General features: G+C 38.5%; 1 protein-coding gene across 1 annotated transcript in view; it reads left to right on the forward strand.

Annotated features, from left to right (window-relative positions):
- The window catches only part of GLRA1 (glycine receptor alpha 1), a 75,183-nt gene that overhangs the window by 661 nt on the left and 50,266 nt on the right, over window positions 1-24,256 (forward strand). The gene's annotated exons all lie outside the window — the stretch shown is intronic.

The raw sequence follows: 24,256 nt of genomic DNA on the forward strand, positions 1-24,256 counted from the left end.
GGCTCAGCCCTTGTCTGTCCTAGGTAGGGGACGTGTTACGGAAAAAAGAGAGTGGTAGATGGTTTAAAAGGCGCTGATTTCCAAAAGTGACAAAAAGCACCAGCACTCTAAAGGTTAACTCCCTTCGCTGAATAACGAGCATTTGATCCAAGCACAACAAAATGTGGTTTTTCGAGCTCACTGGCCAATGAGAGGAACTAGTGGGAGGAGCCAGGATGCTCCAGGGGCCGGCTTACGGTGGGGTTTTCTTCGCGTTCTTTTTTTTTAAAAAATCTTTTCCTCTCCCCCTCCCTCGTAGCCCCCTCCTCCTCCTTAGTTTAATAAATTAATGCAGCAGGAAAGTCTCAGGATCCCGCGAGTTCTGTCGAGGAGAAGATAGGACGAGGCAGAAAATGGACCTGATGAAGGGGGAACTGAGGGACTTTTCGCTTTTTCTTGCTTTCCTACCGTAATGGGAATCGAAGCCCATGAAACTTACCCTTAGCTTCCTTCCCCGCTTTAGTCATGAGCAATGGGACACCGTCCCTGCAGCAATAATAACTTATTCGTGTGGGATAGATCCCTGGAGGCAGAAATCAAGGACACCAAAACATCGACCAGCGGGAAAACAACATTTCCGGAACAATGCAGCAAAATGCGGAGGATGGCGAATTCCTTTGGATATAACTGAGGGATACCCTGACAGACCGAGGAGATTAGCCCCTGGGTTTCTTTCCCCCCACATGGCCAATTTATTCTCGTGGCATTCTGCGTGGTCCAGACGCCCGGTGGGAGCGCTGGGGTTCCACTGAAGGAAAGGGAGCTCTTCGCTTCTTTGCAGGAATCTGGCCGTTCGTTCGAGCAAGGCTGTCTTAACACGGAGAGCAGCGCGGGAGTTTAGAGGCCAATTTTTTTCTCTCCAAGGTGCTAAAACGTGGGGGAGGGGGGCGGTTTGCTGTCCAGGGTCCTGAATTCCCAGCGCCTCATCGGTCCAAGCTCAGCTTCTTCCTCTGGCCCACGCGTCTCTAACTACAAGGATTGTGTAGAAAATTAGCAAAGAGGAAATTTCCACCATTTTATTCAGTCTGGCATTTATCTATCATTACTATTATTATTTTGTTGCTAAGTGCCAATTTATTGTTCTGACTTGTGGACTACAAATCCATCCGATCTGAAAAAATGTGTAACCTCAATGCATTTGGAGTCTACCTTTGGGAGACCATAGTATTCTTCAGGTAGGCTTTTTCCTAAACCACTGAGCTAGGGGTGTCTGGGTGTTGGAGATGCTATGCTGGATTTGGTACGCTTGCCTCGGTTGAGATCTCTTTGCCAAAACATTTCCAGTCTCTTGGGATTCCCGCCTCATACCTTTCATTCAACTTGCTTATTTGTTTGTTGGAGTTATATTTTTGGTTGTTTCTAATTGTTTAATTCTGAATAGAAGGAGTTTTGACAGCTTTATGAGTTACTCGCTGTAATTAGCACTGCATTCTCTGCCTGTAACCGCAGTGCTGAAAACATCAGGTACTCAGACTGGTAAGAAAGCGACAACTAGTGGTGGCAGGGAGCATTGCACGCAACTACCACAAAGTGAAATCTTTCTCTTCCTGACTTAAAGCATAGGGTTGCGGGCGGGCGCCGGGGGGGGGGGGCGGTGGTGTTGCAAGTTAAAAAGTGTGGATTATGCTTTAATCATCTATTTATAATGACATTTTTTTAGAAATAATTGCTTTGTATCTGGAGAATTGCTAGAATTGCTCCTCTTGGGCTCCAGAAGTTAAGTTGTACTGATTCACTACAAATTCCTCACTTTTCAGAAACTTATGCAGCCCCTAAATGTCTACTCAGAAATAAGCCCCATTTATTTCCATAGCATGTACATTCAGAGAAATGAATATAAGATTGAAATCTTTGTATGTTTCTGATTAATCTGTTAACTGTATATGACAGAACTGGAAGTGGAGCCACATGGTTCTCTCAGAAGTTGCTATTAAAGACACAGGGAGAAGGCAAAGAGCTACTGTATGGAAATGAACATTATAATCTTATATTGTGGAAATGAGATATGTCATCAGTTGGTATTCGTGGACCTGTATTTATTTCATAAGCTGCAGGCTTCATCAATCTTACACTTCATTTGCTCTGCATGACTGGAACATTTCATCTTCCATGTGTTTTACAAGTGCAAAACCTGGTGGTTTGATAAAGAATGCTGAATCACTGTATGTATCTAAGTAGACAGACAGATTACCCACAAACAAATACAAAAACAACATTTCCAAAAACAGTCTGCCCTTCCTTCCTTCCTTCCTTCCTTCCTTCCTTCCTTCCTTCCTTCCTTCCTTCCTTCCTTCCCCTTTAGTTTTTGGAAATTAATTTTGTTCCAATAATATCAAGATCAGTGCTTCCTAATGATTCATTTCCTAATCTTCTAATATAAAATATTTTAGATCTCTAATAAGGAGCATATTAGTCATGTAAGGGGTCATATTACAAAGAAAATCCACATACTCAAAGCATACGCATGCAGCATAAATTCTGCACTCAGTTGCTATTTACTTCAATAAGGTTTCAAGTGGCTTGCGTATGGAAAGCAATCTTAGTTCAGAACAAATATGTCCTATGCTTTAGCCCCAATTCTCTAAATCTTAAATGCAAGTCTCTTCTTTGATCCTGGCAATACAAATCTCCATACAGGATAATGAACAAATATTATTGGAATGCAGGTAACCTATGGGCAGTTTTAGGATTTATAATGATACATTAATAAGGTTTCAATTTTATTAAAATTTCTAAAAAGATACTTTAAATTATGTCAACTAAATATTAACAGGGTCTTTATCTTGTGGCAAATACCTCACCTTCAGTTAGGCAGCCAACAGGAGAGTAGGAAAAAGTATGCAGTTCTTGTCTCCTCATTTTATTGACATATAAATTGCCTGTCTTTTCTATGGAACACATATGCAAAGAAGAGTTATTTGGAAAACATCTGATAATCAACATTTGTTATCTTCCTTGAACATTTTTGGTACCAGCCCTTACCTTTTCCTGTACCCATATTTAACCTAAACACATATATACACATGCAGCAACTTCAGTGTTGCTATGCTGCATAGAAACAAGGCCTTTCAGTTCTGTGTGCATTGGTGCTTTCAAGTGGTCATTCTGGCATAAGAAATTTGAAGATATTCTGCAAAAATTTCCAGAAGCAACAATGTCTCTGAAGAAGGCATTGCTAGTTTTTATCATGTTGCTTGCTACCCAAATCCAAACCTATATTTTATTCACAAATCACTTTTGAGATTTTAGAATACTGGATTAAAGAAATTAATGGAATTTGGAAATTATTATGAGCTGTGGAGAGAGAGTTTAATACTAAGCATGCAATTAGTCAGGAATCCAATTGCCTGCACTGAATGATTTTTCAAAGCAAAGTTATTTGAGATTGGAGTAAATGTCAGTATCACTTCAACACACAGTCAGCAAAAAATAAAAATCAAAGAGGAATGGAGAAATGTATCCAGAAATTACATGAAAAAAGAAAACTAAGCTTTTGGTTAAACATAAGGTCTTCTGATAAGCCATTAAATTAACTAAATTAACAGGGACAAATAGCATCTGGTGTGTGACTGCAAATATTATAACATTACCAATATAATATTTCTTTCTGTTTTATTCACAGCACTTCTGAAAAAAAATTACAGTTTATTTAAATTGCCATTTAAAGATGACATTTTATTACCAGCTTACATATCAATCTGCATTGGCCTTCAAAGCTTGAAGCAGTTCCAACATATAGTTAGAATGAGATGTCGAGGTTAAAAAAAAGAAAGGGAATAAACCAATTAATTTAGGTTAGACAAATCATTAGGTTTGTCCACCAGCAATGTCATATGTATAACCCTGCAAAACGTTGGCATTATTAATACACAAAAGCTTTGCTTTATTCTGTCATTAAATGTAGTATGCTAAATGCAGAAAATATAATACAGAAATATATTACTATATGTGTAGGTACATAGGCATATATACTGTATGTGTGTGTGAATGTGTGTGTGAAAATAGATAGATAGATAGATAGATAGATAGATAGATAGATAGATATAGATATATAATCTCACATCTAAATATCTATCTCCTAAGGAATCAATCCTATTCTGTTTCTCCATTAAAAAAAAAAAGTCCGCAAGGTGCATAGGCAAGAGTTTATTGATATACCCATTGTTTTAAAGTTGGCAACATTTTCCGTATCTGCTGAATTCTCAAGGTGTCCAAAAATTATAGCAAAGCATAAATATAATCAGAAACTAATATCTAAGCCATAGTTTCACAGGGCTAGTTTATTGGATATAATTTGGAATGTGCCTATATGAAAATAATTACCATTTCTGAGGTGGGGCAGTCTATTTAATTGAATTTGGTCTGCACCTGCTTTTGGGGGCTGAAATAAAATAACTTTCCTGAACTTAGCTTGGTAGTTAGGTAAATTGATAAAACTGGAATTACAGAAAAAGCACTATCTGGGGCCATGTTGCCTTTCACATTCTAAATCAGGCTTTTCTTATGGGGATGGATTTGTATTAAGTAGAATGGTAGTGAGGCTTGTCAGGTTAGTATACTGAAATGTGCTGGTAGCTTGATGAACCTGTTCAATATGCTCATTACCAGCTGATATTTTTCTATATCCTATTGGTTTCTATTGCAAAAACACAATCTAATGGGGATGGGAGAAAATACACAATTCTCAGTTTCCCTTTACTCTTTGACAAGCAAGTTAGAGTAAGGTTTTTTTTCATCCCCTATAAAAATATTGATTTAAAAAAAAAACACTGGAGTCACAAAAATGTGAGATTCCATTTCAAATGTCTGTTCTTGTCACTGTCCCTCTGCAATGCTAGCTAACTCTGTAGCAAAAGGGTGTACTTCCCTTCTAAAAACCCTAACATTTGTCAGAAACTTATTTTAAATGTGTTAGACATTTCAAGGAGTAGCCATTTCAGTTCTGAAATGTGATATCCCTTCATCAGAGATGAAGTCAAGATGGTTGTCATGACCACATGATCAAAGTCCTAACCCTTTTTTACATGTGTGTAACTGCCATCTTGACACAGATGCCCCAATGCCCTGTCCTTCATACTAGAATCCCCTTTACACTGATGATTAATACATGAAAGAATAACATAATGCATACATGTCTTCTTTTTTAAAAAAATAACTCTTATGGATAATATGCACTACTAGTAAAGAAAATATGTATTTTAAGAACCATTTGTATAACATATAGAAGAGCAGTGCTTTAACCATACTCTGACTGACAACAGGCTGTATCTTGGCATTGGCTTCTTCTCTCAGGATTCACCCACAAAACTTTTAAGAACCCCTTTGACATGTTGCAAACAATCCAAGAAATGAAACCCAAGAAATTCTTCAAACCATGCTTGGGAATGAATCTATCCCTAGATGGCTGAATTAATCACAGAGCCTCATGGGACACTTCATTTAACTATGATGTATTTCTATTTCAGTTCCTGTTCAGCTTCTGAAAGACATAGAAACTGCCAACCAAATCACTGAAAAAGTTCACTGAATCTACCAGTCTTTTTTTTCCCCCAGCAGCAATCATTCTAGTGTCTCTAGGAAACTTACAGGCCTGACACTGCACTGCAATCCAAATTTTGGCACTAAGGAGTGATAGTTCTTCTTGGGGAACAGTTCTTAGTTAAATATTAGTCATTTCAGAGCAAATGCCCAAAGCTTCTTTATAAAAGGTAATGGCAATTTATAAATAAAAGAAATATAAGGATTTCTACTCCATCCTACTGCATGGTACGTCAAGGATTAAAATATTAGATATTGAGCCAAATGCTGATTCCAAAGCATCAGCATAAAGTCACGTATTTGTTCAAATCTTTTACCATCCAAAACAACACTAAATAAAAGTTCCAGCAGGCTTCAATTTTTGGATTTTTATAGTTAGAGAGTTAAGCCTTTAGTTATGTGTGTAGTTCAATGGGAATAGGTCCAGTTAGATATATGGGCCTTGATTTGTGCTGGGAATGAAAGTTTAGCTGCTTTTAATGATATAATATACTTTATTACTTAGCTGCATTTGCCTTAATGGCAAACCAGTAATTATAATTGAAAGGGTTTTATTTCCCAAGATATTACCTTTCCATGTTGAATTTTAAAGCTGCAAAAAGAATTCTATGTGTGGTTATTTGAAATTAACTTCCAAGTGCCCTAGGACTGCAACTATTTCATATACTTTTGTACAATAGCTGTGATTCAAGGAACCTAGATAAATTAGCATTATAATATACCAAAATATTGGGCACCAAAAAAAATAATAAGTATAAATGGGCTGTGTATGTGGGGTAGGAGTTTGCATTAGGTAAGATACCTAAACCATTACTTTTTATTCTATTTTCTGAGATTCAGTTAGATAAAAGCCTACATTTGCTGCACATTTTTAGATATATTTGCAAAGGGAAGCCAGCATTTGCACAGAAGACAAACACTGCAAATATATATATAGTAAAGATTACTATCACTGAGCTTACTTCATTCCACTCTTATTTTTCTCCATATAATATTCATAGGTCTCTCAAGCATTCATAACTGCCAGATTGGACGAGTAGTCATATAGAGAATTTGCATAAAATTGTATCAACATGCTATTCCACTGAAAAATTATAGACCACCATTTTCCAATGATCTACACTGGTGTGCACCTATTGGTGCCTGCATCTATATATAAACATTATTGGTGAAATTATGAGAAGTCCTGTCTTGGAAAATGAGTATTCTGTTGACGAACTAATCACTGAATATTTGGAATTCATGGAATTCATGGTTCACATCAAGGCCAGTGGTTAGAGATACACCAGGAACACACACCTTAGTGTGTCCTGCTGTCCTGAAACGTGCTCACTAAACTTTATCCCCTATATTTATCTTGACATTATTATCTCACCAGCAAATACTAGCAAGGTCCTCTGCACACACACACACACACAAAGAAAAAGCAGTGTCTTATGGGGAAATAAACACAGCAGTTTAATAACTACAGAAAATAAGCCAAAAACCTATCTAATTCTGTTGACTAAAACTATTTTTGAGTATTGTGAAAATAAAGACTATCCCCACATATTCAAACTATACCAGACTTTTCTTCTCCAAAATTACAGCACTAATACATTTCAGAAAAGCAGAATTGAGCAGTAAGGAATGTGTTCTTCAGTAATACAGAAAAAATGTGTAACTATAGACAGTTGCTTGTTCAGGATCTTGCACTGGGTAAGCTGCTCACATAATACTAAAGCATTACAACATGTAAATATGTTGTCGTGGCAGCAAGTAAAACTGTCTCTGTACAAAGACATCTTGACGGAAAACAAATGCTTCTCTCTCCCATGCCTTGCAAATCTCTTTACAATATAAAGGTTCTATACTTGTAGAACCTCAGAAACCTGAAATGTGTGTATGTGTGTCTTTCCAGACAAAGAGACATGCCATCCTCCTCATTATTATAAAAGGGAGGGGGGAAACGGCAAGCATTTGCTGATATGAAGAGCATCACATATAAGGACAGTGTTTCTTGCAGGGCCTTTCATCACTGCCCAGTGCCTTCGGATGGAAGCTGGAGGGAGCAACCCAAAATGCACAGAAATCAAATTAATCTCTCCCAGGGCAAAATACCCTCTACATTTGTTTGTATTAATAACACAGCTTCCAAAAGTACATGCAGAAATCTACCCTCTTTTGAAATCAAGAGGGTTATGAATGTATACTAATTGAAGGCCCTTCTGGCTACATTTCAGTTGCACTTTAATTGTGCTATTTTTGTTTCATAGTTTTACATTTGTGCATTTTCAGTGATAGTGTTAGTTGATAAACAATGTGTTTATCATTGTGCTCAAATGAAAAGACGGGTTTAAAAAGTCATAAACAAGCAAACAAGCAAATGGGAAATCATAATTGTTGTGTCCTGCCCAACATTGGTCCTTTCATGTTTTTCTTATAAATGCCCCATTCTAGTTACTGTGGAAAGAAAAATGTGTTGTTACAAAAATCACTATTTATTCAGTGCCCCAAAGGGGGAAAGGAGGTAAGAAAAGAACATTTGCCCAAGGGAAAACTGATTCCTGTTAATACATTCTGAGGTCAAGTTTTCTAGATGAAAACTTTAGGATCACATTGCTCTCTCTAGCTTGATTTCAAGATACTTCGGCATATTTAATATATTAAATAAATTTAATAAATCAGACTAGACCTCATGTTGATGGACTCTTCAAGCCAAACAAAAAGCCACTCCCCTGCTCAAATTTCATCCCTTTTTTGCCAAAAGTTCAAACAAAAGTAGGCATAAAAATAAGATCTCTGGAATCTTAAAATGATGCTTTTGAAGACCTTTTACAATAGAACCTCTTGTGTTCCATATATTACAACTAGAGGTGGAAGAGGCTGAGCAAACTATGGAAGTATCAAGGAGAAATTCAATAACAAAACAAAAAGCTTCTTTTAAGTATCTTCAAGTGGATTTAAGGTCCCAAAAAGTTCTTAGTCTTTAAAAAAAGGCATTTTTAAAAAATAGTCATGTCCATCAGTATGCCTGGTTGGAGGAGACATTAGGTGTCATGCCTTTTTTTTGCACCCCACCCTCATCAATGGGCCTAAATTATCTAATTGCTGGCACAGCACCCAAGCGGTAGGGGGAGAGAGCGAGGATGCACCATTTTAATTTCCAGTGAAGCCCAAGAAGGATGTTCTGTTGTGAACACTGGAGAAAATTTAAAAGGCTAGATCCATCTCTTTAAGATTGCTCATGGGCTGAGGACAGGAATCAGTTAATTCACACATTCAGATTTGTGTTCTGTTTTGTTTGTTTTGTCCCATCAGTTGCTGAGGACAGGACTACGCCATTTAGTTAAAGCACACAAAATGTCATTAAATCACTGCCTGATGAATAATTCTGTGAGATCTTCTGTTTTGTACATTCTAACATCAATCAAATATGAATGTAATATTACCATAAAATCTACAGTTCATGTCTTATTTCAAGGATATGTGACAGGATGAATTGGATATCAATGCAGTTATTATTTGCTATGTGATTTCATGAAATCAAAAGCAGCAATAGATTCTGTATGCTAGAAATGGTATCTGTTCAACAAATATATAGTGAGAGACAGATAAAATCCATAGCTTAGAAAAAGTATGGCTCTTATCCAGCTTTAACAAATGATTACACTCCCCTGCTTTCATTTTCAAAATCTATTACAAGCTGCCACATTCATGTGGATATGTTATTAAAATGAAGATATACAGTCATAATAATATTAGATAAGTAATGGGGAAATCAAGGGGCATACCCATATCAGGATGCAATAAATGAAATCCTTGCTATTGATTTGAGTGACTGCAGTTCCCAGAATTCCTGAATGGCAGACAGCAATACTCAACTATCATCTGCAGATGTTTCAGATTTCAGCTGCCATGATTCCCCAGCCAAAAATGGCCAACACATCTGGAAGGTCACAGCTTAGGAAAATCTACAGAAAGAAATATATTTGTTATCCAAAAATGATATAAGATAATAGCAATACAGGACTTCACTTAATCATGCCCGTTCCATACATTGTGTTATAAAAGTGGTCCATCTCCTACACTGGGGAAATTTGATGCACACTCCATAGTAAAGACAAGCACATTATGCTTCATACACACAACCCTCCTTGGCATGGTTTCTTTTAAACCTATTTTTATTAACATGCCAGAAACAAACCAGAAAAGCAATCATGGTTTGTTGGGCCAATTCCCAGTTTCCTTCTCTTTCTGTTTTTTTAGCACCTCTGAGGCTTGTGAGGAGCATTAAACTAAATCAGGAATAAGCCAGGAAATCATGAATGTAATCCTGTTCACACATTATTCTAAGCCACCGCTGTTGTTAGTAAGCCAACAGCCAAGTGGGTTTAAAACAAATGGTTACTGTCTTAAAACAAACTAAGGTTTATTCTCTGATGCTGTTCACACAGCATGCTGAGCCAGGAAAAAAAAAAAGCTATTGTATGGTTCATTGTAATGTGAGGACCCTGTTATGGCACAGTGATCATTTCTAATTGCCTATATAATGTTTGAGCTCAGTCCTCTGGAAAGCCCCTGATAGGAGGCTTGATTAATAAAGTTCATTTTTCCCTATACTTTTTTTTTTAACAGAAGAGTTTTCATTAAACTTGTAGACAGGCTATAATGTGCAGCTTTCAGAGCGTAAAATTCAAAGTGGATCCCATCCATGGTGAGGCTAAAGAGCAAGAACAAGAAAGGAAGCCAGCCTGGCTTCAGATAGAAGCTGTATAAAAAGCAACATTTCCACCCTAAATGAACACATAATAAAACAAAGACCGAGGAGCCAGTTTCTAACTAATGCCATGGCCACTTGCATCCCATCAAGGCGATGGCAGCAATGCCTCCCCTGTATGGGCGTGCTCATTGGAGAAATGAGAAAACAGCCAGGTGGCAGCATCACATTCAGGTGACATGGGACAGAAAGGACAGCATTAACTGTGGGCCTGGGATTTGGGAGAGCCCGTCTCCACCATCAGGCGGTTTGTAGCCATTTGTAGCAAGAGGCTGGCTCCCATGGACAGGCTCTCTTCCTCCAGCCCTACGATGCTAAGCCCCCTCTGGGTCATCTGGCCCCCGTCACCTTACTCCTGCCTACAGGTTTAATCAGCCAGATTGGGTTTGGGCTGTTGTTGCGTTCCCAAGAAGCTTTAGCGGGAAGGAGCGACGGGTGATGAGAGGCTCCATTGGCACAGCAGTCTGCTGCAGTCTGAAACACAATGCTTCGTGCTTTTCTCTTCCAGGGCTTCAGTTGCGCCAGGGTTTCCTGCAGCAGCAGTTCCCGTTCCACACAAGGGCAATTTGACATCTGCCATCAGAGAGAGCTTGCCCTCTCCCTCTGCCCTTGGCATGCCTTGCCGTGATGGGACATCTGCCAACATCTTCTTGGGGGCCCCAAGTGGCTTTTTCAATTGAGCCCCTTTTTTCCAGTGCACAAAGACTTTGTCTGGTGCCTCTTTTGGCTGACGAGCAGCCGCAGCCAGCTAAAGCCGGGAAAGGAAGACTGCTTGAGTCATTTCGGCGTGTGCATCCTCATGCTGCTCAGGGTGTAGATTCACCAAATGAGCTGTCTGAACTGTAAATGTGAAATAATGCTCCCTAATAGCTTAATCCATTGTAAAAGCATTCTCTCTGTGATTTTAAGAGGGATCCTTGCTCCATTTTGGGTCTGCAGATTATTATTTATGTGCTATTCCTGTGCATTTCCTTCCTCCTTGAGGGTCATTTATCATCAACGGTCCCCACCATCTGTAAACTGACATCATCTCTTTATGCTTCATGTAGAATTTGGCATCATGCCTCCTCGAGGACTCTCTTCAGGAGACAGAGAGAGAGATTGGCTCAGGCATTCATGAACCCCTAAAATATGAGTCAGCAAATACCACATCCCAAATCCCTTGCCCACCTTCTTTTCAGGATTTACCTCTGTGAAATACTGTTACTTTTTTCTGATTTGACACAAAGGCATATAGAATTTTCTCTAGGCATGCGCATGGTGTGTGTGTGTGTGTGTGTGTGTGTTAAAGCTGTGGGGACATAAATAGAGAGAAGGTAGCTCAGATGCAATAAAATCTCCTTTATATCTGCAGAAGACTATCAATTCAAAGGCAGCACACATCACACCCCAAAGCATTTAAAAACATGTCTGGCTTGTTTTAATTGAATTATATACAAATATGGACTACGTGTCCATTTTAATATTTAATCTCTTATTTAAAAACTATGCATTTTAAAATGAAGTCTATTATTGTTTATGCCGCAGAAGCCAAACTAGGTCTGAAGAAATGCTGATACAAAATGTAGAAACAACACCCTGGAGAAAGTTTGAGTGGACACCAGTCTTTGCTTCAAGGTGTATGCAGAATGGTTTAAGCTGAAGCTGCTAGAGATTAAAGCTGTCAGTTATTTGAAAATATTGAATTAAAATGCAGACAATGGGGAGACATGTGAGGGAATGGGAGATGCCCAAAAGGGTTGGGCAGGATGGGCTCAAGCTTCTAGACGGGGGTAGAGGGTAGACAAGGGAAAGAAGAAAAAAATCTGGGAGGCATAAGGGAATAGGGGGAAAAATCAGAGAAAACATGTGCTGGATAGGAAGCGGGGGGAAGGGGAGGGGGCTCAAAAACCAGAGCACTTGCAAGCATTTCGAGATCAAGATAGCCAGTACTGTTTCTCAGATATTATATTTCAAAGGGGGAGACAGAGATCCCTTTCCTTCCACCCAGAGATGAGGCAGGTTGCCCATTAGTTATATTTATGCAGCCTGCCTCCCTCCATATTTTTTAAGCTGGTTCTATTCTTCAGAAGAATTCCCCCAGAGGTGATCAGGATGCCAGTATTTTAACATCATTTTAAGGCAACTTTGCAAACAAATGTGACACAGATTTCTCCCTGGAGCTTTATGATCTCTCTTGCAATTGTGTGATTCTTCCTCTGGCTATTTCTCAAAACATAGGACATGCACCTCTGAACTTATTTTGCATCTCATGAGTCTGGAGCTTCCATCATTTATGATACTAAAGGTCTTAATACCAGCTTCTTCCAACCTGGTACTTTCATGGGTCAGAACTGTCACTACCAGGATAGCTATGCTACCCAGGTATGCTTTGAGCCATGCTATATAAGTGCAACTGGAAGAAACTAGGTTGGGGGAAAGCTGCTACATTGGTCATGATCTATGATTTTATCTTTTGCAGTCCCAACCTGCTGGAAATAGTACTTCTGCATGAGAGATTAGCATTTAGGTTCTCCAAGCATAGATCTCTGTTGGAAATACAGGGGATTAAAATAACTCACTTTCTTAATAATTTCCATACCTTTGAAAGAGGAGCCATATAATTTACTCAGGGTTAAAGAGAAAGCTGAAATAATGGCAAGGCAGTAAATTGCCTAAATTACTGACTTCCATAGTTTCCTTTGTATGTTTTCATATTTAGGTGGCATTCATGCAAAAGCTTTATTGGACTAGATAAACCACTAGGATTACATAAACTGCAGCAGCTGTATGTACAGCCTCTTCAAGCAAACACCTCCTGGCCAGCAGCTTTGCAGTGTCCTTTGGTGTTCTCACTGTCTTCATGTGAAAGTAACTTGTAAGAACAAACAGGCCATAAGTATGCTTAAAATCAGAGCAGTAGACGTCTTGGTTTGTTGCTGGATTATTTGTTTATCTGACTGAGAAGAAGGAATGATTAGATGGGACTTGAAATATTACAACCATCAGTAATCTTGGTAAAGAGAAATTTGCTGACAGTGGAGACTATGCAATACCTTTGTATCATTCATCTCATTTCCTGTAGTCTGGGTCTATTTGTAGATATGGATGTTCTGGAGAAAGGGGATCCTGAGTTTTGCTTGTTATGCACCTGATTAATCTTCTTTTAGAAGAATAATTTATTTATCTGACTGATTTGTGATATATTCAGCTGTCAAAAAAGTAACTACTATATTCAGAAGAACTGCTGTCCAGATTCTGGCACGTACACCGGCATGTGCAGGACAGGTCAATGATATGCCAAATTCAGCAGCATTTACTGTTTAATTTATAAACGAAGTATAATTTTTAGCTTCCTATTAGCCACTTAGTGGAAGAACTTCATCCATAGCCTTTAATAAAAATCATACATTTTAAGGTACAATTCCAAAATCATTCAGATAATAGCAATGATTATCTCCAATTGAGAAATGTTAGTTTCTGTACATACATTGCCTATATCCACAAAGCATATTTTTCATACCTCCACAGAACAAATTTGTAGGGGTTTGTTTGTTTGTTTGTTTGTTTATCAAATTTGTCACCGCCCATCACCTCTCACTAGAGGGACTCTGGGCAGTTTACAACAGAATACTCAATAAAACAATAAATATATAAAATTCCTTATAAAATTATATATCATTAATAATATAAATATATTTCCTGGAAAAGCATATGAATGCAATATATATACAGCTTATATGCATGTTTGTGTGTGTGTCTCTGTGTGTGTCTATGTATGTGTGTGTGTGTGTTGGTGTGTGGAATGGGTGGGTGGGGGTATATAAGTATACCTGTGTGTGTGTGTGTGTGTGTGTGTGTGTATTCCAGGTTGTCTCCTCCATGAGGTTCAGACTGTGCAGAGAGGTCTCAGAGACAGTTCAAGACATAGTGGCAGGGCATAAGATGCAGGCAGGAACAGCATACACTGAACGGCACAACCAAGTAGCTGGCGTTGTGTACAGGAACATCTGCACGGTGTATGGCTAGACCCTCCCAAGTCCAGATGGGAGATTCCACAGAAGGCCATGGAGAATAACAGGGCTAAGATCCTGTGGGACTTGCAGATCCAGACAGACAGGTACTGGCCAATCAACCAGCCAACATGGTAGTAGACAAGGACCAGAAGACAGCAGTGATAATAGATGTAGCAGTGCCAAGTGACAACAACATCAGGAAGAAGGAGTATGAGAAGCTGGAGAAGTATCAGGGCCTGAAAGAGGAACTAGAGAGGATGTGGAAAGTGAAGGCCAAAGTGGACCCAGTGGAGCACTCAGGGCTGTGACTTCCAAGATGGGAGAGTGGCTCCAACAGATCCCAAGAACAACATCAGAGCTCTCTGTCCAGAAGAGTGTAGTGCTAGGAACAGCAAAGATACTGCACAGAACCTTCAAACTCCCAGGCCTCTGGTAGAGGACCTGAGGTTGAGGAAGACACATACCACCCATAGGGGTGAGAAGAGTTTTTTTTTATTCACAAGTTTTCTTTTTTCTTTTTTTTAGATGGAAAAATAGTATATTAGCAAATTACAGTTGCCTACTTTGATGTACCCCTGTGGATTCCAGATTAAAGTTTAGATTTTTTTCAGTAAGATTACATTAGGCCAATACTGTTGGAAGTATTAGCAAATCAGCATGCCTCATTAACATGTGGATGAGTATGCAAATTCTCCATGTGCTTCTGGAGGAAGCTGTTTGTTGCCCCTCCCACAGTCCTCACTTCCTCTTCCTCCTTTTTCACCATCTAGGAAGGGAGCATGCAGCATGCTTTGCAGCTCTCTCCATCTTGGGCCATGTGGTAGGCCTAAGGAAAAAGGAGTTTTTCCCCCTTTTTCCACACAGCCTTCAGCAGCAGTGAGGGCTGAGGGTAAACTAAGTTTAGGGACAGAAGAAGAACAAAAATCATCTTCTCCCGAATGATGTAACTGGACCAAATAAATGACTAAGATATACTTTTCACTTACTTTTTGAACCTACTTTGTCTAATGCTTGGGAGAGCTAAGTGTGTAAGATCAGTAACCTGTATTTCTCTAACGTGCTCATTAAAGCTATTTTAGGTAATATTCTTTTTTCTGTGCATGGCTTCTCCGCTGTGTTAAGCTCTGCTCCATTCAGTGGTCCTAGCTGTCCACTAATGGCTTCAAATACTATATCACAGAACATGGGTTCAATCAAATAGAAGTCCAAATTCTGTTGGTTACCTAAAAACATTTGGGGGGCGGGGGATCTAACCATTCTCAGCTGACAGACCTAGCCACGATTATACATTAGATTAATATAGAATCATAGAATTCCCAGGTATTACACAGGGGTCATTTAGACAGTGGTTCTCAACCTCAGCAACTTTAAGGGGTTTAACTTCCAGAATTCTCCAGCCGTCAAGTCCATCCCCTTGCTTGGTGAATGAATCCACCAAGACAGTTGGCTGACTAGCCTCCACTTGAACACATCCAGTGAAGAGTAGAAACCTACTTTCTCTGTGGGTAATTGTTTTTCCCAGTTTCTCAGTAACTCTTCTTAGAGTTAGGGCCTTTTCTGCTGGAATCTGCTCTTCTGTCATTTAAATCCATTATTCTGTGTTCTGGATTGTGAAACAATAGTCTCAAACCTCTCCTGTCCTACTATTTAAAGTTATTCATATCCCTATTCAAGTCATCTCTCCAGTTCCTTCATTTCCTCTTTCTCTGATCATCCTTATTGTCTTTCTCTAATACTGTTCAGTTTCTCTGAATCCTTCTTAAATGTGATGCCTGGATTAGGGCCTGATACTCAGTCTAGGGCCTGACTAACACAGAAATATTACTTCCAATGATTTGAAAATTATAGTTTTGATCATGCAGCCTAAAACTGCATTTCCCTTTTTTGGAGGCATACTACACTGCTGACAAATACCCAGTTTATAAAACTACTGTTCCAAGATTGTTTTACAAGTACTATGATTGAACCAAGAGCCTGACTGGTGTAGTGGTTAAGGCACCAGGCTAGAAACTGGGGGATTGTGAGTTCTAGTCCCATAGAAGGCACAAAGCCAGCTTTGGGCCAGTCACTGTCTCTCAGCCCTAGGAAGGAGACAATGGAAAACTTCTGAAATCTTGCCAAGAAAACTGCAGAGAGTTGTCCAGGCAGTCACCAGGAGTCAACACTGGCTCAAAGGTATGCACACACACACACACAACCAAGCCTGTTCCTGTGCACTTGATTTTTTTTTTATTTCCTAATACTATCAAACTAGCATGAGGTCTTAAATGGGTACCACAAGGTTCAGACCTGAGTCTTGTGCTCTTCAAAATATAAAGAGATGGCTTATAAAATTATCTCTAGATCATTTAATTCAATTATTTTCAGCCCACTTCTCTAACCTATCAAGATCATTTTGAATCTTATTTCTGTCTGCTAAAGTATTAGCTATCCCATCCAATTTGGTGTCTATAAATTTCATAAGCCATCTTTTCATATGTTGAAGAGTGGAAGACTCAGGTCTGAACCCTGTGGTACCCATTTGAGACCTCATGCTAATTTGATGTGCACTCTGTAAGTAGGATTTCTGAGCCAGTTATGTGTCCATTTAATCAAATGCCACTCACACCACAATCAATTAGTTTGCTGATATCAATATACATAATGTCTCAACAGTCCAGAATCTATGGAAATTACCTTGAGTTAGGATTAATCTGGCAGCAGGCCAAAGGACAACTGTGTCTTAGCAATAAGACACTTTTATTTTTACTATTTTACATCATATACTTGTCTTTCTGTCCTGCCACCTATAACTTCTACCAGAAAAAATAGCTTCAACCTTACCTAAAAATTATCTAAGCCTCACAGTTAGACCAATTCCTATGGATTAAAAACCTCAGACCTTCCAAAAACACTAGTGGCATCCAGTAAGATAGCACTGCGTACATTTATAAAAACAGCATATGATTTGCATGTGGATGCTATAAAGTAGTTAAAGTTATTGGCATTTATCTCAGCATAAAATATTTTTTCAAAAGTCCTTAGAAGAAAACAGGAAACACCTAAAGTGTTCAGAGTGGATTGGACCCTTCAACTTTGAATATTTCATTCTTATTGTCATCTTTTTTACATGGAGCCAGACGGCAGAAATGCCACAAAGTAATTTCCTTAGCTCTTTAATCTGTTCTAGTCCAGGAATGTGATATCTGTGCTAAAGACTGGTATTTTTAATCCATTTAAATTGTTCCTATTCTGACCAGTTCTAATATTAACTTCTTAATAATCTTCAAATATGTGCATTTGGACATCCTGAAATCTTTTGTTCTGTATGTTTCTAACATACACCAATATTCACACAAAATTATTGGCAAGATCCAGTCAAATTCTTGAACCAGTTTCTTGTCTCTGAGGTTCCAGATGTGATGGGCTCAAGTTCCAGAATTCCCAGTCAGTGTGAATAATGTTTAACACTTCTAGAGGCCCCAGGGTTGGAAAGACTATTCTGAATAATTGATTTATTATAGGTAATCAAAAAACACAACTACACTTGTGTTTACATTTTGAACCTCCTCCCAAAAAACCTTTAGCTTTTACCTTTACTGAAAACTACATAAAGTAACTGAGTGTCAAGATAAATTCATGTTGCCGTATTCCTGCTTAAGTCATTGTATTTGCAAACAAAAGATCAAATTGATCTGAAATTATGCTAAGCTATAAGAGAGGTGGAAGGAACTGGTTCTACCCACAACTCCCGAAGTCAAATGTGAATAAACTAAGAAAAACTCACATGGAAAAAAAGAAGAAGTTAATACTCATCTAACCACCTTTCTCCAAAGTAATACCATGACATTGAATCAACCGATACATCCTTACAGTTGCTAATGTGCTTCTTTCCACACATGTCAAGACCCTGCTTACACAGAGTCTCAGCCAGGGTAGAAGCCAATGAACAGTGATAATTTCAAGAAGGCTGGAGCAAAATCCCACCACTCATGTGCTAAGTACTTATGCCTGAATAAAGTTGAAATGTCTCCCTGTTTCCTGAAGGTATCAGGTGCATCAGTCCAATGAGAACTAATTAGAACACATTGCCATTCACATTTTAAGATGTATTAAAGGCATCATACAGAAGGAAAAAAAGTTCTTGGAGACAAGAAATGTGTGAAATTGCCAGGACTTGCCAAGAATACCAACAGTGGATACTGAAGATCCAACTGAGTCCAAAGGACTCACAGTGCAGATAGCAGAAGTCCTGCTAATAAAACCAAATTCAGCAACCAACATACACCCAAATCAGAATGTTACATTTCTGAGCCACTAGCTGCAGTCACTGAGCTAGATGACATCAAGTGGAAGCAACAAGCTCTTTGAAATTCAGAGGAAAGATGACAAGAGTGACAATGCTGCTCATCAGCATGAAGATGCTCCATTTCTTAACAAGAGAGTTGATACTCTCTGAAAGGCCATGGTATATTTAAGGGCTCAGTGAAGAAAAACCATTTGTTGGAACAAGTTCTCTGCTTTCTGGGGTCTGTCTAGTGGGATCCACCTCTCTATTTATTAATCATACGATTTATAAGTACTGGTGTTTAAATTAATTAGTAGTGAGTAGGCATTGCACAGCAACTTATCAGAGAGTATGACGTATTCTACTTCCTGTCACACTCCACCATTTCTATTGTTCTTGTCAAACAAGGTGAATTATGGCACAGTGGATTCCATTAGCTCATCAGCTGAAACAGTTCCCAATTGTCTAATTCCTAACAGAATGGTTGGCTGGAAAGATTATTAGATTTTATACCAAGAGAAAAAGGAATCATTACTAAGTCATTTGGTTAATCAGTTAAAATTCTGCCTTAAAATGGGGCTTAAAGCCTTTTAAAAGATAAAAAATAATGTTAAGGTCTTATAGCATTTTCATAGCATCACCCAGCTATTATTGAAGCAATATATAGCCTTGCCTTCTGTAAGAATGATGGTTGGATGCATCTAGAAGATATTATGGTTATTTCCACACTAGTAATTTGTAGCATCTTCATAGCATAGCCCAGCCATCATTAATATGAAATAAAGCTTGTCTGCATTACTGTTTTTTTGGAAAAAAATGATAGTTGGGTGACTTTAGAAGATGCTATAAATTGCTAGTGCAGAATTGACTTATAAGTCACTAGCAGGGAAATGACCGATAGGAACTTATAAAGTACTGATTTTAGAGGACAGCTGAAGCATGTGCTTAAATCCTTTTTATGAAATCAAGGAACTTTAAAATGATTGATTTTGTCCTAGGTTTTTTACATGATCTTGTCCCAGCTTGTAGTTGTCATTTATAAATTTGACCAGATGGTAAACCTTCTATGCCTTCCCTATCATACATACCTCTCAGCAATGAACCCAAGCAATACCTGTTAATGGAAAATAAAATTTATTGACAATAACCATCATATTATCAAGTTATGTGAATTCAAGCTTGAAATGGATAGCTGAAAAATTTAAGTGGGTTTCCTTCCATTATTTTTGTAATATAAAAAAGAAAGGAATACTTGTTTTCTGCACTGAATTTGTCCCTGGGCTACTAAATCATGTAATGTTACTACTTGCATTTTCTAGAATCCAGTACAGCTCACTGTTTTCAGTAGATATGGTATTTCTTGCATTTAGCTTGGTTTTTAGAAGTGTTTTTATCATTAATGTTAGGCAAACATTTGGTAAACATATGCTCACCTTTCCTGTACCTGTTTTTTTCCTACTGATTAATTCTGACTGATCAATTGAAATGTGCTAACCTATAATCCTAGGGTCTTTCAGAGAGTACCCAAAGAGCCAGGGTTTTTATTTTGAATCTCCCAGACAAGGTGAGGTGAGACTAGAAAACAGAATGAATCCAATGCTTGTCCAAGGTTGGAAGGGACAAAGAGGTGTAATACTGAAATGGCAGAAAACAGGTTCTACAGCAACCTGAGTCACTTTTTTTTCCAACATAACCTGAGTTAGGGAAGGATCACACCTGTTCTGGAGCTGACATATATTTTTACCCCTTCCAGTGGAATTCACTGGATGGTTACTGCTAATCTATCTTCCAGCTTGCTAAGAAGGCAGAAGGAAAAAGTATACAGTAGCTAGAGTCAGGTTTTCATAGCTGATCTTAGTTATTCAAATTCCAAGCCATGTACAGTGTCATTTGGGGAAAAAATGACTATTTCAATTGGGCTCAGAAATGAATTGTTAGGTCAGGGGAAGAGAGAAATGACTAGCATGATAATACATCCATAATATCCCAAGGTAAATATTGATGTAATACTTAACATCTGTAACTATCATGGGAACAACATCCTTCTCAAAGACCTCCTGTTCCAGAAAGTAAGCTAGGTGTCTTCTTGAAGCAGCATGAGGCTTTTCTTCTTATGGCCACATTATATTTAAAGCCAGACCAATATTCTAGATATTTGCCCCCCCCCTCCAAAACTGTCTTAATAGACAGATCCATAGTTTGCTAGGGGATGCAAATGTTGGGGAGGGACATTCTGCCTTGCTGTAGATTACAATACAATGGATACACAAGGTGGGCAGCTTCTCAAACCATTGGCTACCTACCTTCTTGGCAAACTGATCTCAGAACTGCTACAGTGAGAAAGTATACTTAAGTTTGGGTATATGCATTTAGTGATATGGAAAAAGATAGAGATGATGGACTGTTCCGTATGGCTGGTGTTTTGATGGCCTCTGTATCATTGATATATATACAGTATATGTATACACATACATACGTACACAAGTACTGTGTGTGTGTGTGTGTGTGTGTGTGATATTCCTTTTTTACCCAAGGAAATTGTGTATTCATTCCTGCTCTTTCCGTATAAAACACGACTTACATCCCTCTGCCCTTAGCGAAAGAATAGTATTTGCCTGCGAGTATTGTAAGCATGGTAACCCACATATGAGGACTGGGTCAGATAAGCCACATAGTATTAATTTAAGGAGTTCCAGGTGTTTGTTTTTTTTGTCATCACAGAATTCACATTATTAATTAATAGTAAAGCTGAGATCCTTGAACTCAGCTGATTTTAATTTTTTTCATAATCCAAACATTTTGCCTGCATTTCTCTGCCCCAATTCTACATGGATCTATACATCCCTGTATATTTTACATAATGTAGGCATTAAAAAAAATTCCAAATTGTTCACAGTATTATTATTCATTTGGTTATCCTGGAACTCTTTTCTAGAGACAGCTTCGTGCTTGCTGCAGATAAAGATGGCCGCATGTAAGTGTCTTTACTATGCATAAGGAAACCATTTGAGCTCCTATACTGTTGGGAATTGCCTGTCCATAGACTGTCCTTGCATGCTAAAATCAATGCTATACATACAGGGAGAAAAATATCTGCTCTTGCCTTGCCCTTTGCTTCATCTCATGCATGTAAGAACTTTGGGTTGTCTTCTTTTTTAAGCAAACTCTTTATATTTTACTGCCTCATTCCCCATAGTCTTTCTATAGCCCATGGTTAATAAGAAAAAAATCAGTATATTGCATTTTCTGGCATCTCATTGCTGAACTGGTAGGATTCTTTGGGTACCAACTCATTTGCTGTTAAATTGAATTTTTTTCTCCTCCCGGCTCATTTCCATGCAGAATCTTTTTTGGAATGCAGATTTATAGCCCACTATTGATTTCCTTTCTCCCCACTTACTCCTGAGGTTGTAAAGACCAGATACCAATTTTTAAACTAACCACAGTATATTCCCCCAGACTGAACTACAGAAGATATTTGCTTTTTTTAAATACAAACACTTCCTCTATCCTTAATACACTTAAATATACAATGTAGATTTTTCATGCGTGTTCCACCATACCCACACACTTTCAGATTTGCAAGATTGATGTCAGGCTTGCAAGGCAGTCCAGACAACAAGAACACCCAGAAGTACTAGTTCTACTTCACTGGAAGGTTACATTAACACAGGGTTTCTCAACCAGGGTTCCGTGGAACCTAAGGGTTCCACGAGAGGCCACTTGGGGTTCCCTGGGAGATCATGATTTATTTAAAAAATTATTTCAACTTCAGGCAACTCCACACTAAAGAGGTAAGTTTCATTCTTTATTTTTAATTTGAGAACACTGTTAATGCATATATACAGGCCTACACAGGAAACAAATATAATAATTTGGTAACTTCTGGCCTATATTTGAGCCTGAATGTGCAGGGGTTTCCCCAGGCCTGAAAAATATTTCAAGGGTTCCTCCAGGGTCAAAAGGTTGAGAAAGGCTGCATTAACAGAGTCTTGCAAGTCTGAAAGTACATTTCTCTCCCCTCACCTTTACAGCCCAAGAAAGTAGGGAAGGTCCCTTCTGAGATGTTTGCCACACCCCCATCCATTCCTTCTGCAGGCTCACCTGCCTCTTATTGGACCATTGCCCTGGCTGCGGCTCTTCCCCCTGTCTCCCAGGGTCATTCCCGTATACCATTACAGTGTGTGTGAATGATATTTGTAGTTTATTTCAGATAAATGCAGTCTTCTCAGCAATGGGTCTTCACATGTATTCCCATGTATACGCAGAGGTTCTGCATTTTCTGAGTGACTGACATGTGTAGGAAAACTCTAGCCAACAAGATAGACCTATGCGTAACTGGGAATACCTACCTTCTCAAAGGACCATTGACCTGAAGTTTAAGTATGGACTCCATGAAAGACTGTTGTTATTTTATGATCATGGAAATGCATGACTCCTCTAGAGAAATGAAGCTTGGTGGAATGCACCATAGAGGTACCTATCAGTGTAAATGAAGAATAAATGGAGTCAATCCAGAGGGGGAGGCACTCTTTGTGAAAGAGCGGTACAGTCTGATTTAAGATTCCAGATCATTTCAGGTCCTGAATCCCACCTTTCAGAAGTTTTATTGGTGGCATGAAAGAAAAATAAGTTCAAAGGAGAAGATGAGGAACAACCAATATCATTTGCAGAAAATTATTCCATTAATTATTTCCTAGAGGTCAAAGATAATGCTCATGAATGTTAAGGGACTCAAATGCAAAGCTTTCACACTGAAGCTCCTTAACATTCATGACTATTATCTTTGGCATCTATTATTTGAGTCTGGTAGAATTTGCTTGTCCATTTCATATGGCATTCATGTCTTTAAATCACTCATCAGCTATGATCTCAGAATGTACAGACAATCCTTTTATCCCAATAAGAAGCTCTTTAGGCTGCAGAACTATATTAATGTTTCTGAGAGTGAATGCCATCAAACTCAATGAGATAAACCTCTGAATAAAAATGTTCAAAATTATATAGTTAATTCATTGTTGTTGTTTTAATTGGAAAATCTGCAAGCACATTGTGTTTGCTTTCAATAGCAGAAGTGTTTTCACACACCTGGACCTTTTATTCTAAGCCTGGGGATCAGATGTGTATGGAAGTTGGGGAGGGGTAGAAAAGTTCCTTCTGATAGTATTTTGCTTCAGGGTTATTTGTTTTCCTGGAAGAACACAACACAGTCTCTCACATATGCATCCCAGGCTTCTCCCTACCAGACCAACAAACATCCTTCCATTCAGATTCATAAACATTTGATGAAATGGGAGATGGCATTTAACACTACAAGGGGTGCTCAGATAGAACTGCTACATTTTTTAAATGGTCACAGCTAAGAAAACACAAAAATGTTATTTAGCACAGTCTCTCAGTATTGCCATTAAGAAGAGAATGCATTTTTCACATTTAATAAGACTGACAGTGTGACCTGTTTATTCACATTTACTCATTACAATATCTGGCACTGTCAAGTAGTTCCTGGTACTCATATCTCTGGAGGAGACCCACACCTGGATCTTCTGGCCTGATCTGTCCTGTCCTCCTCTTCCTTGCACTTGCCTTCCATTCTACCCTTTCCAGGACTCTGTTTGCACAGCTACAAACTAGCCAACCACATTTTAGATTAGTGGC

The sequence above is a fragment of the Candoia aspera genome, chromosome 2 (genome assembly GCF_035149785.1).
Source record: "Candoia aspera isolate rCanAsp1 chromosome 2, rCanAsp1.hap2, whole genome shotgun sequence".
Lineage (NCBI taxonomy): Eukaryota > Metazoa > Chordata > Lepidosauria > Squamata > Boidae > Candoia > Candoia aspera.